This window comes from Lytechinus variegatus, chromosome 18 (assembly GCF_018143015.1).
Source record: "Lytechinus variegatus isolate NC3 chromosome 18, Lvar_3.0, whole genome shotgun sequence".
NCBI classification, from domain to species: Eukaryota; Metazoa; Echinodermata; class Echinoidea; order Temnopleuroida; family Toxopneustidae; genus Lytechinus; species Lytechinus variegatus.
The window spans coordinates 18,818,573-18,834,698 of record NC_054757.1 but is presented as its reverse complement, the minus strand read 5'-3'; the positions used below and the strand labels follow the sequence as shown (position 1 = coordinate 18,834,698).

The 16,126-nt window shown below is 36.7% G+C and overlaps 1 protein-coding gene across 8 annotated transcripts in view; it reads right to left on the bottom strand.

Annotated features, from left to right (window-relative positions):
• LOC121432068 (neurofilament heavy polypeptide-like) overlaps positions 1-9,206 on the bottom strand; it is a 129,358-nt gene extending 120,152 nt beyond the window's left edge. For all 8 annotated transcript variants that reach the window (XM_041629900.1, XM_041629899.1, XM_041629907.1 and 5 more), the window contains exon 1: positions 9,149-9,206. The gene's annotated coding sequence lies outside the window, so the exon portion shown is untranslated. The remainder of the gene's footprint in view (positions 1-9,148) is intronic.
• Positions 9,207-16,126: the final 6,920 nt, after the last annotated feature.

Sequence of the window (16,126 nt, the reverse complement as noted above, 5' to 3'; positions counted from 1 at the left end):
TTTTGATGTGGCCAACACCATTATATTCCTTGGAAACAGGGGTTTCCAAAATCTTTAATATCCCTTTAAAAAAACTAAGGGGGAGGGGCATTTCCCGGGGGGGCACTCGACCTAAAAAGTGGTGGGGGTGTGCCGCGGGCGAGACAAAAACGGGGGGGAGGGGCTTATTGTAAAAGGAGGGTCCTCGGAACGGGCTTCGGAACGACAAATGTTTGTGAAAACGGGGGTCCTTGGAACGGATCGCCAGCGTGTGAGCGCGTATGCCTCCCTACGGAACGGTCATGCGTGCATGATGCAGCTAGCGCGGCCTCCGCCGGGGAGCTCTGCGGCCGCTTTTCACCAAAATTGCAGCTCATTCAGCTCGATCGGAGATCGGCGTAACGAAAAATATGCGAAGCTTTGGAGCGGATTTCTCTCTTCGTTTTTCTCGATAAGAAGAAAATGCTATGCTTGGAGCGGCTTTCTGTGTTCTTTTTCTCAACAAGGCAAAAATGCTATGCCTTGGAACGGAAATTTGAGTGTAAAAATGGGGGTCCCCTCCGCGGCACATACCCACTATGCATTATATACTGAGTGCCCCCCCCGGGGGGCATTTATCAAGCAGTACATTGTACAGTACTCTCCATTTTTTGTGACATTTACTCCCATCTCCCCTACTTTGACATAAATTTACCAAATGAAGTTTGAAGGGAATAAGAATCAATACACAGTTTGGCAGTCTGGGAGACTTTTGGTTGTTTTCAAACCTTGATCGAACTTCTTCCTCAGTTTTTTGGCCAATGCTCAAGAGACCTGTCAAATACATGTTCATTGGTCTTGGAGTGAAGATGTACAAGACACATTTTAATAGATGGAACTATTTTCTCAGTTTTTGCCCAATGCTCCGAATACTTGGCACATAATTATTATTGTATTGGAGTAAAGATATACAAGATACCTTCCGAATGTGTCCAGTTCTGCTTTACCATGAAAATTGGTTATTAAAAGATCACAAAAAACATTGAGAGAGTGAACTACTTCCTCAAATTTTGCCCAATGCTCACAATACTTGGTTGCGAATAGTTATTGGAATTAAGATATATGCAAAACACCTTTTCCTGAATGTGTCCAAGTCTGCTTTGCCCCATTCATAGTCCTGATAATCAAAATCATTCTTTTTCACATCGATTCCCCACTCTTAGTAAAAAAGTTCACCATTTGTTGAATTATTTTATTTTATTATTAGTTAACCCTGACTTCCCAAAGAGTCAGAAATTATTTCATACATACTTTTTAATTTGGTTCAAAATTAATGCTTTCATTTTGATAATTGATCATGGCACTGCATAATGACTTTGTTCCTCCTTCTCTGCATGTCCTCCGTCTATTCCAATCTCTCTCTCCCTCTCTCTTCTACTCCCTGTATTTCTTTATCTCTTTGATGATATCAGTAAGTATAGAAAAACCTCACCCTGTTTTCCCTGATCTACGGATATTTTCTGTTATTCCCCACTCAAATATTTGTATCTCTTTCTTCTTCTCTTATCTTGTTTTCTATCCTCCTATTTGTCCATCACTTTGTGGTTTTGTTGGTTTACTTTTCTATGTTCATTACTACTTTTAATTTTGTGTTTAATGTATTTCACATTTTCATATCTTTTTATCTGTGATACCTTGTGTTTTTTTCAGAGTTGTGGCTCAGTGGATACGCCTCCGGACATTAAACTACAAGGTCCGGGGTTCGAATCCCACAATGGCACTCGCGTCCTCTGGCAAGGCCTTTATCTGCAATTGCCACTCCACCAACTTGTAGTAAATGGTACCTGGTAGGAAGGAATTTACTTCAATGCTCAAGTGCCCAATCGGGGTAGCCATGCTAAAGTCGGGGTAATAGGATGCAGTGCTTGTGCTTTATATAAATGTCACATATTATTAATTTTCTTATTATATTCTTAATGTTTCTATATGATTTTGAATTTCAATATTTGTCATTTTGATGTATTGAACTATGAACCTATTGAGAAATACTGTAGGTCTCACCTTGCAATGCAATATTGTATTTTCAGCTTGCTTTTAAACTAAAGACAGGTGAAGCAATTTCAATAAACATGCTATGAATACATACATAGTTACTTTCAAGATTTCAATTGCAATGACGTCATATTAAAAACTGGCAAAGATAACTTCTCCAAAATATGGTATCCTAAATTTGTTACCATGATACAAACAAACAAATGAAATATTTCAAAATTGGAATACACAGCTGGTCCTGCATTTCTGTCTAATCAAAGAAATTGTTTCAACAACTCCTGGTTCCACTGCAATATTTTTTTCCATACTGCATTGGATTAATTGTGCTCACTCGACTCCCAAATCGCCCACAGAGAGCGCATTAAATCACCTAATAACAAGATTGAACTACTCGTGTTCATTTCCTTGGAATTCTGAAAATGTTTATTTCCTTCCAATGGCATTTCTTCTGGCTCCCGGCATGGGGTTATTGAGTTTGGTATCGAATTCGGACCAGATGAAGTCAACTTCAGGAGGATAGGAGGTTGAAAATACAGCAGCGGTCATTTAACTAGGGTTCCACAAGAGTGAACTTTCGTATGACGGAAACCAGCTCTGGCCCGGTTGTATAGCTTTATGACTGTCAATATAAAACTTTTATTGTATATTTTCCGACATTGTTTTCTCTTCTCTTTGACAGTTTTAAAACCAGTTATTTCAAAATCATCCAATATGGTCTTTATTTGTCTTAAATTTCAGGAATCCATTCTTATTCTCTGCCTGATCAAATTATAAAGAGTGCAGCTTAAAGTACTCTATGGCAGGTCCAAGCTATTTGACTTGTGACGTATGGGACATTTAGAGACTTTAAAGTTGTGTAACATAAGAAATAAATGCACAACAGCGAATCTTTCATGGATTTTGGAAGCCCAGTTGTGCCCTCTTTATTCAGTAAAAAAATTAGTGATCTGCAATTCAATAACGATGTAATATTTTAGTCAATATGCGCGGTTACGTACGGGACCAGACAAAAGCTTATTTTGGGGGGAAAAAAATGTCATTGAACTCTGTGAAATGGAATAAGCTGGAAATCTCTCATCATGTTTTCATCTTGTATCTTATCAAAATTCATTAGCCACAAATGAAATGATAGAACTCATTTGTGTTATTATGTAATAGCTCAAAATATAAACATCCGTGCTGTGACGTACGGGACATGTGACGTACGGGACATTTGTCCATGTGTAAAACGAATGGGGAAAGCAAAATTTAATCAAAATTTATAATCAACTTGATGTAAACCAAAGTAAAGTTTTACATGGATTATCATGATTGATATATATTTCTTTAATAGCATACACTGAAACAAAACATAGCATACACTTTACAACCTTATAAATACCATGAAAGATGTCTTGCAAATAATTCCATGTGTTAAACTAATGGGGAAAGTGACATTTCATCAAACTTTATAATTAACTAAATGTAAACCAAAATGGATTATTATGATTGATACATGTATTCTATTATAGTATATGAACAAAACATAAAAAACTTTATGACCCTATATTTTTTGAAAGATTTAATTCATAACATATGTTAACAAGTATGCTTAATATGCACCCTTATTACAAATCATATTTTTATTATCAACCTTTTACGAATATTCAGCCACTCATAATATCTCAATTTACTTTATCTTTGCTCCTAATTGAAAAATAACCCTTATTAGAATTACATAGAAATCCTATGGTGTGTCCCGTACGTTTCACATTTGTCCCGTATGTCACAAAGCTTATAGCTGATGTAATTAAACATGAAATTAATTCAGTAAATTCACTTTAATTTTGTATAGTAATATAAATTAGAACTCTCCAAAGTGTGAAGAAAAACTGATCAACTTTTTTTTAATTAGAATCTAGAAAAACATATGCTAAATTGTGACGTACGGGACACTGCCTGTTGAACAAAAGATAATTAACTTGATTAATTTTCAACATCATTTTCTTCTCAAATGTTTGCATTAACTTAGCACTACAAGTCCCCACAGAAATATTTTCAAATATATAATTTGCATTATCTGCAGATCAAAAAATATGATCATCCGTACGTCATGCTAATTAATGATTTCTTGGAATCGTGGCCTTGGCATTCATTATTATTCATTAAGGGCCATAACTTGCCCTTTCTTTTTTATGTATTTGTTAATGTTCTTGTCAGGGTCAATCTTACCCTCCCTGATGGTTTTTCTGCTTTTCTTCCTACCTAAATTCTCTAACCCTATACTCTTTCCTTGCCTTCTTCTTCTTTCCAGAAATCTTTTTTGATCCTGACAACACACAGTTATGCATGAATGTAATTTTAATAGTTTTAATTGTATCATAAGATCAAAGGTATACAGTATACTGTATTTTATCTACTTACACACTCGAACATTGTATTGTAAAATGTATTCAACGAAATGTATATTGTAGTTTAAGTTTTGTAATTCACATGCAATTCAGTTTGTTAACTGCAATATGTGGAGAATTTTAATAAATACCATTTATCTATCTATCTTTTAACTTTAAGTTTTTCAGAAGAAAAAGTTTATAGGGCAAAAAACTTCAGAGTATAAGCTTTAAAATGACATACAATATGATGTTATGATGTTATATTTAGGCAAAGATTTAATTTTGGCTTCAGAGGGGACAATAGCTTGGATCTGCTTTCTATTGATGCACTTGCATTGATATGGTTTTCATCATTATGAGGAATGGGGGGGGGGGGGGTAGACTGCCAACATACTCAATACATGTAGCAGAGGGCACTATCACACAGACATATGTGAATTCATTTGTTAGACTGCTTCCACCTGTACTTGTGATGGGGGGATAATTCAAAGGCCCGTATTCTGATAGCAGGTTTAACTTAAACTCAGGTTTAAAGTTGTGGTTTAAGTATGGATAGCCAATTGCAACATAAATTACTAACGGTAGAGATATGATATTTCAGCTCATTTGGCTCTCAAATCATTCATAATAGTCTAGGAAGTATAAATAGATGATTGTCTTCACCATCGATGAATCAGGAAAGAGCACAGTAAACATAAGAAACATACTCCTTAATATCAATTTTGACACTTGGCTTCCCATAATTCTAGCAAAGAGTTAGACCATGGTCCAAGTTAAACCTGACTTCAGAATACGGGCCAAAGGGTTTATTTTCAATTGGTCTGATGCCAATTCTTCTCATTACCAACTTGTCTACTACCATTTGGTCTACCATCAGTTTGTCCACTATCCACATGGTCTCATTGTCATTTCGTCCACTCACCATTTTGTCTAATAACCAGTAGGTCCATTTAGACCATATACTGTACCATTTGGACTAATTGGAATAAGTGTTAATTGGGCGAATTGAATAAATATAAAATGGATATAAGACAAGCTGGGTGTGAGATGAAATGGTCAGACGAACTGGTAAAGACGATGTGACAATTAGACAAAGTGATTATTAGACTAAATGGTTATTGGACTAAATGTTGATTGACGGAATGGCATTAGACTAAATGAATTTAGACGATGTGGTGAGTGGACGAATTGGCAGTAGACGAATTGGCAATTTACCATATAAAGTGGTATCTTACTCAAGTATTTAGGCCTAATTTATCAAAGTTAATTAATGCCTATCCTGGGTACCGTTGTAAATGATATCCTAAACTAAGTTTCATTAAATATGGTCTTATACCTTTAAAGTTAATATGAATTATGATGATATTACTTCACCTGCCAGACACAGTAAAATTTTATACATGTACAACCCCATCTACTATATGAAATTTATAGTACTGGAAGAACTTGAAACAAATCTTTAAAATTCTAAACAATAAAGGTTAATTCTGAATATTTAATCTTCCTCAAGTTAAAAGCACGGTTGTTCAACTGTTAAACAACTACTGTAAGGTTTTGATAGTAAACAGCATTTTAACAAAAATTAAACTTTTTTTACATTGTAATTCAACATGTATGACTGCCAGCATCACCAAAATAAAACCATTCAAAAAAAACTTACCGGTAATCTATACATACATTAAGATCTTTGAATGAAAAATTGGACAATATTACCTATGTTTCTACATCAAATTGAACTTCAGTTTCACTCCTTTTCCACAACAGGACCCTTAAAATATCAAGACTGTACACTATAAACCAGGTTTGTAGCTCATTTAATGTTTTAATAAATTATAAAATCTAGGGGGGGGGATGGGGGACACACATTTCTATAGTTGTTCTGGCTCCTTTAGCCTTTGCTGGATTTTTTTTTATCTGAGTGCTAAAGTTGCATTTTCCTTTCCCATTAATACTTTTTTACTGAGTCACCTCATCCTTTATTCCAACTCAACACTCCATATACACTCTATATCTGACATAGCAGCAGAGTACCAATAGGTTCACTGAATTCCATTTTCTCATTGTAAGAGTTGAATTTTGCCTTATTTAATATAATTGTTTATTTCACACTTTGCTTTCCATACTTCTCTTCGATACTATTTCTATACCATTGTCACACACCTGTTTCTCTCATTCCCTAGTTTCTTCATCACATCACATCATTCCATTGCCATTCCAACTCCATACAGCTTCACATGTTTCTATTGTCATTTTCTCATTTACATTCAGAACATTCTTCTTCATTCATATCATCTTACCTCATCCTCATTGGTTCACCTTTCACCCTTGGTTCTTCCACTTTTATGGGTTCTCCCATTCTCTGTTTCTCTATTGGTTGAATTTATCATGTGACATTATTTTTTAATATATTTGAATGTATTATTTGTGAAGGCAATGCTTAGTGAGGTACCAATAAATCAAAACACCACTGGACTTCATTTTGGTCAACATCTAGTTAAGTTCAATATGAGTTTGCTTCTTTATGACTGACTTTGTGAGGTAGACATGTTTAACACTCGGCCACACTACATCATTAAAATCCCCAGCCATGCTTCCTCCTTGGTTTCCCAATCCCATTTCCAATCCACATGCTCTCATTGATCTGTTCTATAATTATGCAGATAAATTCATGATCACTCTCAAACGCCTTGTTCCTTTTGAAATAAGGGAAGTACATTTTTTTTCCAATCTAACTGGTTGAAATAGTTGATTAAATCTACATGTAGATCTTTTTATGTGATTTTGATGCATTGGCAAACGTGATCATGATTACCAGGATCTGGATGTGATACAGTACAGGACAGTTATATTAAAGGTCAAGTCCACTTCAGAAAATTGTTGATTTGAATTAATCAATAGAGACAAATCAGACAACCACAATAGTGAAATTTTCATCAAAATCGGACGTAAAATAAGAAAATATAACTGTTTCGTGAAATTATTAAAGTTAAACTTAAAAATGTCATAACTTTCTTATTTTACATCCAATTTTTCCGAGCATTATGTTTGTTGGATTTTTGTCTTATTTATCAAATCAACATTTTGTTGGGGTGGGCGTATGGACGTGTCCTTTAAAATGCACCAATGATACAGTGAAGTAGTGGTGTCCTGGGCCGTTCTAAAAAGAGTTACAATTGATCCGATCAATCGCAACTATGGACGGCCAGCAGCGTCAACATCTATTATACATGTTTGTTCAAAATATATTCTAGCTGTGATGTATATTCATGTATTATTGTTTCCTTGAAAATTCACTGCACTTCTCTTTGCATAAAAAGGACATTATGCAAATTTTTCATAGAAAAAATTATGACATTGATGGATCTCCATAATTACGCTTGATCGGATCAATCGTAACTCTTTGTACAACATGCCCTGGATTATCAATCTTGGAGGTCTACATCTGCTTTAAACGCTCATTCACATTCAGGGCGTCCATCAAGAAAGAATTACAATTGATCCAATCAACCATGAGTATGGAAGACCAGCAATGTCAACAACTAAACATAGGCCTACAGCTTGTTCAAAATATTTTCTGGATATGATGTTCGTTCTCTTGAAGATTCAGTGTGATTCTCGTTGTTTACTAAGGAGATTGTGCAAATTTCTTGAAGAAAAATTATGGTATGGATTGATTTCTATACAATTGAGATTGACTGGATCAATTGTAACTCTTTTGTAAGACAGGCCCAGGTCTACATTTGGAGTTACACATAGACCTAGTCAGCTGGCAGATGATGGCGAGGCTACCGTCTGTTTCAAGGAATTTTTTTTTTTAATTTTAATTTCTTCTCATATGTCCACAGACGGCTCGCGATTATGCAGCCACCATTAGGGGGTTAACAATGCAAAATCCCCCCGACAGGGCTCATTGATTTTTATCTTTATGTCATAAAAATGTATAAAAAGAACTGGACAAAAATAAAGATTATTTTTCCGTTTTGGCCTAAAATGCACCAAAACAGGAAAAAATAAACTTACAAAGACAAAAAAAAAACAGTCGACTTACCTCAGCTGTCGCGCAACTCCCACTTCCTGGGGGGCATTTCATCAATATTTTCATCCGACAAGTTGTCAGATCTGAAAACTTTCCTGGATTCTGATTGGTTGAGAAGCACTGTTACTATAGTAACTGTCTGATAAAACAAGACTTGTCAGATAAAATGTCTGACAAGTCCTTTCATGAAACGCTCCCCTGGATTATCCAAACTTAATACATAAACATAGCCGTTTAAGTCCCTGTACAGATCGAGTTACTTAGAACTTCAGTCTTTGTATTAAATTGGTGAGTCGAGCCAACGGAGTTTAGTGGAACAACCAATAACAGAGACCGAAGCTTTTGGTCTAACGTAGACCTAGGCCCCTAGTTTATTTTAAGGGAAGCTTAATTGTTTTCATTAGATTTCGAACAGGACCTGCATATGATAGAGTTTTTTGTTTGTTTTTTTTACATTGCAGGCAAGCCCCAAGGCCACCCAGGCCGCGCCCAGCAACCGGCGCAGGACTGGCGGGGGTTTTGGGTTGGTATGCATTCTGCAATTAGCGCATCCACAGCCATGCGTGCACTCTCCACTAGCCCAATCTTTCTTCTCTTCACAGCTACACCACACCCAGAAATCAAATCTTGTTTCATTCAACTGTTCGATTTAACCTCCCTGGATCACTGTTCAATGAATGTTTGTTGTCCGCTGTTTATATTGACATTGAATAAGAATTATCTTTCTTACCTCAGCTTTCGATTTCCCTAGCCTTTCCTCGTCCTACCTAAACTTAAGCTGGAGCCAAAAGGGGACCACAAACACGGGCCAAATTACAAAGCAGTTCTCGAGAGACGATAGTCGGAGCAGGAGCTTGGAAGGGGAGTCGGAAGTGGAGTCTGGAGGGTCGGAGGCAGTGGATATCTGGCCGATGAACGCATGCATGGTTGGCGGATCGGAGGGCCAGGGATCGGATAAGGGATATTGGGGAATGTTAGGTCGAATTGATCGATGGACGGCTAATGGATGGACGGCTGGATAGATGGATGGATAGATGGATGGATGGATGGATGCCCGATGGATGGATGCCCGATGGATGGTTGGTTGGATGGATGGATCGATCCCGGGGGGGGGGGGCTCTCGACCAAAAAAGAGGTGGGGGTGTGCCGCGGGCGAGACAAAAAACGGGGGCCTTGGAGCGGGCTTATTGTAAAAAGGAGGGTCCTCGGAACGGGCTTCGGAACGACAAATGTTTGTAAAACGGGGTACCTTGGAACGGATCGCCAGCGAGTGAGCGCGTATGCATCCCTAAGCTACGGAACGGTCATGCGTGCATGATGCAGCTAGCGCGGCCTCCGCCGGGGAGCTCTGCGGCCGCTTTTCACCAAAATTGCAGCTCATTCAACGCGATCGGAGCGGCGTAACGAAAAATATGCGAAGCTTTGGAGCGGATTTCTCTCTTCTTTTTTCTCGATAAGAAGAAAATGCTATGCCTTGGAGCGGTTTTCTTTGTTCTTTTTCTCAACAAGGCAAAAATGCTATGCCTTGGAACGGAAATTTGAGTGTAAAAATGGGGGTCCCCTCCGCGGCACATACCCATTATGCATTATATACTGAGTGCCCCCCCCCCCGGGATCGATGGATATGGATGGATGGATGGATGAGTGGATGGGTGGGTAGCTGGGTGGATGGATGGATGGATGGATAGATAGGTGGTGCATAATACGGGTGGATGGGTAAATGGAAGTCCTGAGGGGGAAAGATTCATACTGGACATTATATTAGGACGATACTAATTAATGTTTGATAGGATTGATGGATAGTGAATGAATCAATGGATGGACGGGTGGATGGATAGATGGAGTCAGTGATAAATACAATGGAAGAAAAATTATTCATCATTGGATGGACAGGTGGAATGAAGTAACGAATTGATGGATGAATGGTTTATAAATCATCTTTCTGGATCTCGGGCTGATCATTCAGCGCAGTAGCCGAACCTGTAGTAGGGCGCCATCTTGTGGTTTAGGCATTTTAGTGAAGAAAAACTTTAGACCAATAATAAGCCGGTTCGAATAGGTTTGATCGTGCGCAGCTCTATGAAAACTAAAGTCTAATACCCGGTCTAAAACCCACTGCCGGCTTAAAAGTTGTTTTTTAGTCGCTTGATGGGTCATCATAATTTTTTCTAAAACAGGTGCATAGAATAGGCTTACATAACTTGTGTCTCGGTTCTTGAAAATATGACCAAAATCTGAAAAGGAAAAGTATAGAATTGCAATTGTTGAGGCAATTCTAGACATGTCTTCACGAATATTCATACAAATTCATGAATTCGTATGCCCACTTGTTCTTTTGTACTTTGTTAAATAAAATTATGACTTCGGTATTCAAATTTGGTCCTTTAACTTTAGGAATTAAAAATTGGATTGACAACCGTTGAATGCACTAAATATTCATTCCTGCAACTTTTTTTATTCCAAGGGAGACATACACTGATCTGATCCCCAATGTGCTGCACTCAATTGCGTTTGTAAAACGGGGGTACCTTGGAACGGATCGCCAGCGTGTGAGCGCGTATGCATCCCTAAGCTACGGAACTATCCAACTATTCATAACTATCCAACAAGGCGATTGGGTGAATTCCATTTACCACTTCTAAGAACTTTGCTGGCTCAGAACACATTTATATATGAGGGACCGAAGTTATGGAACTCACTTCATAATGATATAAGAACTGCAAAATCTTTGAACTCTTTTAAGACTAAATTCAAATTATCTCTATTAAAATCTTATAATGTATCCTCAAATTAAATCTTATTCATCATCTCTGTCAAGAGGTTAGTCATCATTTTTACTATAAAGACTATAAAACATAAATTATCCCTTTTTTTAATTGAAAAAAAAATCTGACACAAGTCCTTCCCAATTGTGCTCGGTTTTTAACCTCATATATTACTTGTATCTATCCTCTCATCTTTTTTCTCTTTCCTGTCCGCTTATCCGCCTTCCTACCGCTTATTTATTTACGGCATCAATCACATTTTTCGCGCATTTTATTCTTTCCAGGTCATTTTATATATTTTTTCTCCTTTTATACACATTGAATCCAGTTTGCTTGAGTCCACGATGGCATGTGTTCTACCTACGTTTAGCAGCACCCATCCATCTTCTCAGGGCATTCTCCCCTTTCTTTTTTTTTTTTTTTTGGAAGGGTGAATATATTTTTGGATATATTTTAGGACGGTTTGTTTTGTCCTATACAAACTATATTTTTTGATATCTTCGTATTTTATATTTTGTGAGTATTTCTCTCTCATTTATTTTATTTTTTTTTCTCATTTGATTACATATGTCTGTATTTGTACTCTGTTAATGGTTTTGTTATCTATTTTTGAGGGGCCCACATTGTACAAGCATTGCTTTTTAGTGGGTCCCTCCATTTCCATCTTAATTTAATTTCTATTGAGAATTAGTATACTTATTTAAAACCTCCAATGTGTTGCCCAAATCGTGTAAGTTTTTTTTTTCACAACATATGTATTATTATTTTTGTTTCTTTGCAATAGATACAAATACTTATATGGTATACAATTTGTTTTTGTTTGATGGAAGTGAAATAAATAAAATTGAATTGAATTGAATTGAACGGGCATGCGTGCATGATGCAGCTAGCGCGGCCTCCGCCGGGGAGCTCTGCGGCCGCTTTTCACCAAAATTGCAGCTCATTCAACGCGATCGGAGCGGCGTAACGAAAAATATGCGAAGCTTTGGAGCGGATTTCTCTCTTCTTTTTTCTCGATAAGAAGAAAATGCTATGCCTTGGAGCGGTTTTCTTTGTTCTTTTTCTCAACAAGGCAAAAATGCTGTGCCTTGGAACGGAAATTTGAGTGTAAAAATGGGGGTCCCCTCCGCGGCACATACCCATTATGCATTATATACTGAGTGCCCCCCCCCCCCCGGGATCGATGGATATGGATGGATGGATGAGTGGATGGGTGGGTAGCTGGGTGGATGGATGGATGGATGGATAGATAGGTGATGCATAATACGGGTGGATGGGTAAATGGAAGTCCTGAGGGGGAAAGATTCATACTGGACATTAGATGGATGGACGATACTAATGTTTGATAGGATTGATGGATAGTGAATGAATGGATGGACGGGTGGATGGATAGATGGAGTGATAAATACAATGGAAGAAAAATTATTTATCATTGGATGGACTGTCAGGTGGAATGAAGTAACGAATTGATGGATGAATGGTTTATAAATCATCTTTCTGGATCCCGGGCTGATCATTCAGCGCAGAAGCCGAAACCTGTAGTAGGGCGCCATCTTGTGGTTTAGGCATTATAGTGAAGAAAAACTTAAGACCAATAATAAGCCGGTTCGAATATAGGTTTGATCGTGCGCAGCTCTATGAAAAGTGAAAACTAAAGTCTAATACCCGGTCCAAAACCCACTGCCGGCTTAAAAATTGTTTTTTAGTCGCTTGATGGGTCATCATATTTTTTTCTAAAGCAGGTGCATAGAATAGGCTTACATAACTTGTGTCTCGGTTCTTGAAAATATGACCAAAATCTGAAAAGGAAAAGTATAGAATTGCAATTGTTGAGGCAGTTCTAGGCATGTCTTCACGAATATTCATACAAATTTATGAATTCGTATGCCCACTTGTTCTTTTGTACTTTATTAAATGAAATTATGACTTGGGTATTCAAATTTGGTCCTTTAACTTTAGGAATTAAAAATTGGATTGACAACCGTTGAATGCACTAAATATTCATTCCTGCAACTTATTTTATTCCAAGGGAGACATACCAGGGGTGGATCCAGCTTTCGCCAATAGGGGGGGGGGCCGAAAAAATATTTTCATCAACATTTTTCTCGATTGACCGCTATAATCTGATTTTTTTTTTTTTTGGTTTTTCAGGGGGTAGTCCTAGCTAAAGACTGAAGTTTTAAGTATATGTTAGTTTTAATTGCTATAAACAAGATAAGGTATCTCATGTGGTCTTAATATATAATGCGAGCGCGAAGTTTTTTCTTTGTTTTTTATGTCCTTATATAACTGAAGATTCTGAGCAGTTTTTATAATCATGAACAAAGATAAGTATCCAACTAAACAATGCGAGCGCGAGTCGAAATTTTTTTATAGCAATGTGAAAAGGGACTCAATTAGGACTGTTTTTAGGATACAAGAGGATACAAGTATCACCAATTAAGTAATTAGAGTGCGAAGCGCCACGAGCTCAAAAAATTTCATATTCCGACCTGAAAACTGGACAGTCTAAGCTCGTTTTATTCAAATAAAGAACAAGCTGTGTGTCTCAAACATAGAGTTAAATAACTCTATGGTCTCAAACAATTAAATGCGAGCGCGAAGCACGAGCTTAATTTTTTTGATATACTGACATGATAAAGGAGCATTTTGACAAATTTTGGAAAGAATTTCCAAAGAGGATAGGTATCTCACAAATCAAACAATGCGCAGCGCGAGCTGAAAATTTTGATATAACAATTTGTGTAAATCAAACAAAATAATGAAATTTTGATGTGCGAGCTAAAATATTGTGTGCAAATTGATTTCAGAACTGGATATATGAAGTGTCATTTAATCCTCTGTTGAATGGCTTTCATTACACAGGCAAAGTCTATTTTCCAATTTTCCCCTCATCTTTAACTTGTTTCCTTCAAGTTGGGGTAGGGCCGGCCGTAACGAGACTGTAAATTACGCATCATGGGTATAATACCTCTTTCTTACTGTTCTTTCTGTTTTTCGTAGTTTCTATCAAGATTAACAGTACAATTTTTTTTCTGCAGGTTGTCAAAATAGGGGGGGGGGCCGGGGCCGGCTCGGCCCCCTCCTGGTTCCGCGCCTGCATACACTGATCTGATCCCCAATGTGCTGCACTCAACTCAGGTGAGGTAAATGGGTACCGTCCGGTAGGAATTAATTTCTTATATAAGAAGCCGCGCTTGTGTGCTCTGAGCGCCTATCTAGCTTAGCCGTCTTGAGCAAGGTGGATATGTGCGCAATTAAATACCCTATATTATTATTATTAGTATAACTTCACAGGTAAATGGAAATATGATATCATGTATTAACATTAGGAAATAGAAATTGGCGACATGACATAACCAGTAACATAATGAATATTCATGACGACGTGAATATAAAATTTTTGACAAAATATTGTCAGTCTTTGGATTAGATAGCCTTTTTATTAAATAAGAGTTTGATGAATTTTCAATTTTTTTCTAGGTTAATTTGACTCTATTTATTTTGTTGTTTATTTATTTTCAACCCGGTACCCCTTTTAAAGGGAAAGTTCATCCGGACAGTCAAAAACTTTGATATAAAAATAGCACAAAAATAATAATAAAATATAGGTGATGATTTGAGGAAAATCCATTAAAGATTAAGGGAGTTATTAGAATTTAAAATTTTTAATATATTTATGACGTTATAACGAGTAACGTCATATAACGTCATATATATATGATATGATATATAACATATATATATATATGACATATATATATGATATATAACGTCATATATATATGATATATAACGTCATATAACGTCATATATATATGACGTTATAACGAGTAACTGCCCCATATGTTAAGTAATATATAATGCATAATAATAGTTCGTTATGACTTATTCTTTATTCTCTTTTTTTAGGAGCTGGTGTGAAATCATTTGTTGTTTACTGAGTACTGAGGTATAGGCTTACAATAAAAACATTGAAAATTGCATTTCAATAATGTTTTAACATACGATAATTATGCAGAGAAGCTGATCGCATATGACGTCACAAATCAAATAATTCTAATTCTAATAATTATTCTTTGACGAATTTTCCTCAAATCTTCGGCAATATGTTTATTTTTTTCTGCTATTTGTACATTTTTTGTCAGAATGAACTTTTCCTTTATAAACTGAGTGTTCATTGAGAATCTGAGAATAGAAAATGTATTGGGCAATTAGCTTATTCTGACTCCATAATAAAGCACGCCCATTATTTCACCTATAGGCCTATACCTTTTAATTATGATTACCGAATCTATGAAATGTTTGGTATCAAATTCAAGCTAAAGAAAGGTCATATGCAAACGTATAGATCATTAGATTTCGAGAACATAAACAGATCTGCTAAATCCATTAAGACCATGTGAGGTCGATGGTCATGTATGTAGGTAATATATTTTAATCATATTTCTATGGCAAATATATATATATATATATATAGCAACTTGGTTTTCCACGTATAATAAGGAATCAGAAATGCGAAACAAATTCACGAGTAATGCAGTTTTTGCAATGGGCCGGCGCGTTTCCGTTTTACACCCTGGCGAAGGCATTTTCCGGAAAAGTAGCCAAAAAGCGACTAGTGAAGAGTCTACACACGTCGCTGGTTGCATGCAGCGTGCGACACAGGCGAGTCCACCACCGCCATTACCGCATGCAATTTGCACAGTTACTGATCAGAGCACAGAGTTCCTCGGCACTTCATGAACAGAGAGAGTGGCAGTCAGGAGTGAAATCAACGGAAATCAATATACATCTCTATGAGTGAAATCCGAACATGCTTTTGCAGTCGCGTTGTTTATGATAGTTTTTGTTTTCTAAAAATAAATTAAAATGAATAGAATGACAGACAAAATCAAAATAAACAGATACTTATAATGGAAAGACAAATTGAAGTTTGATCC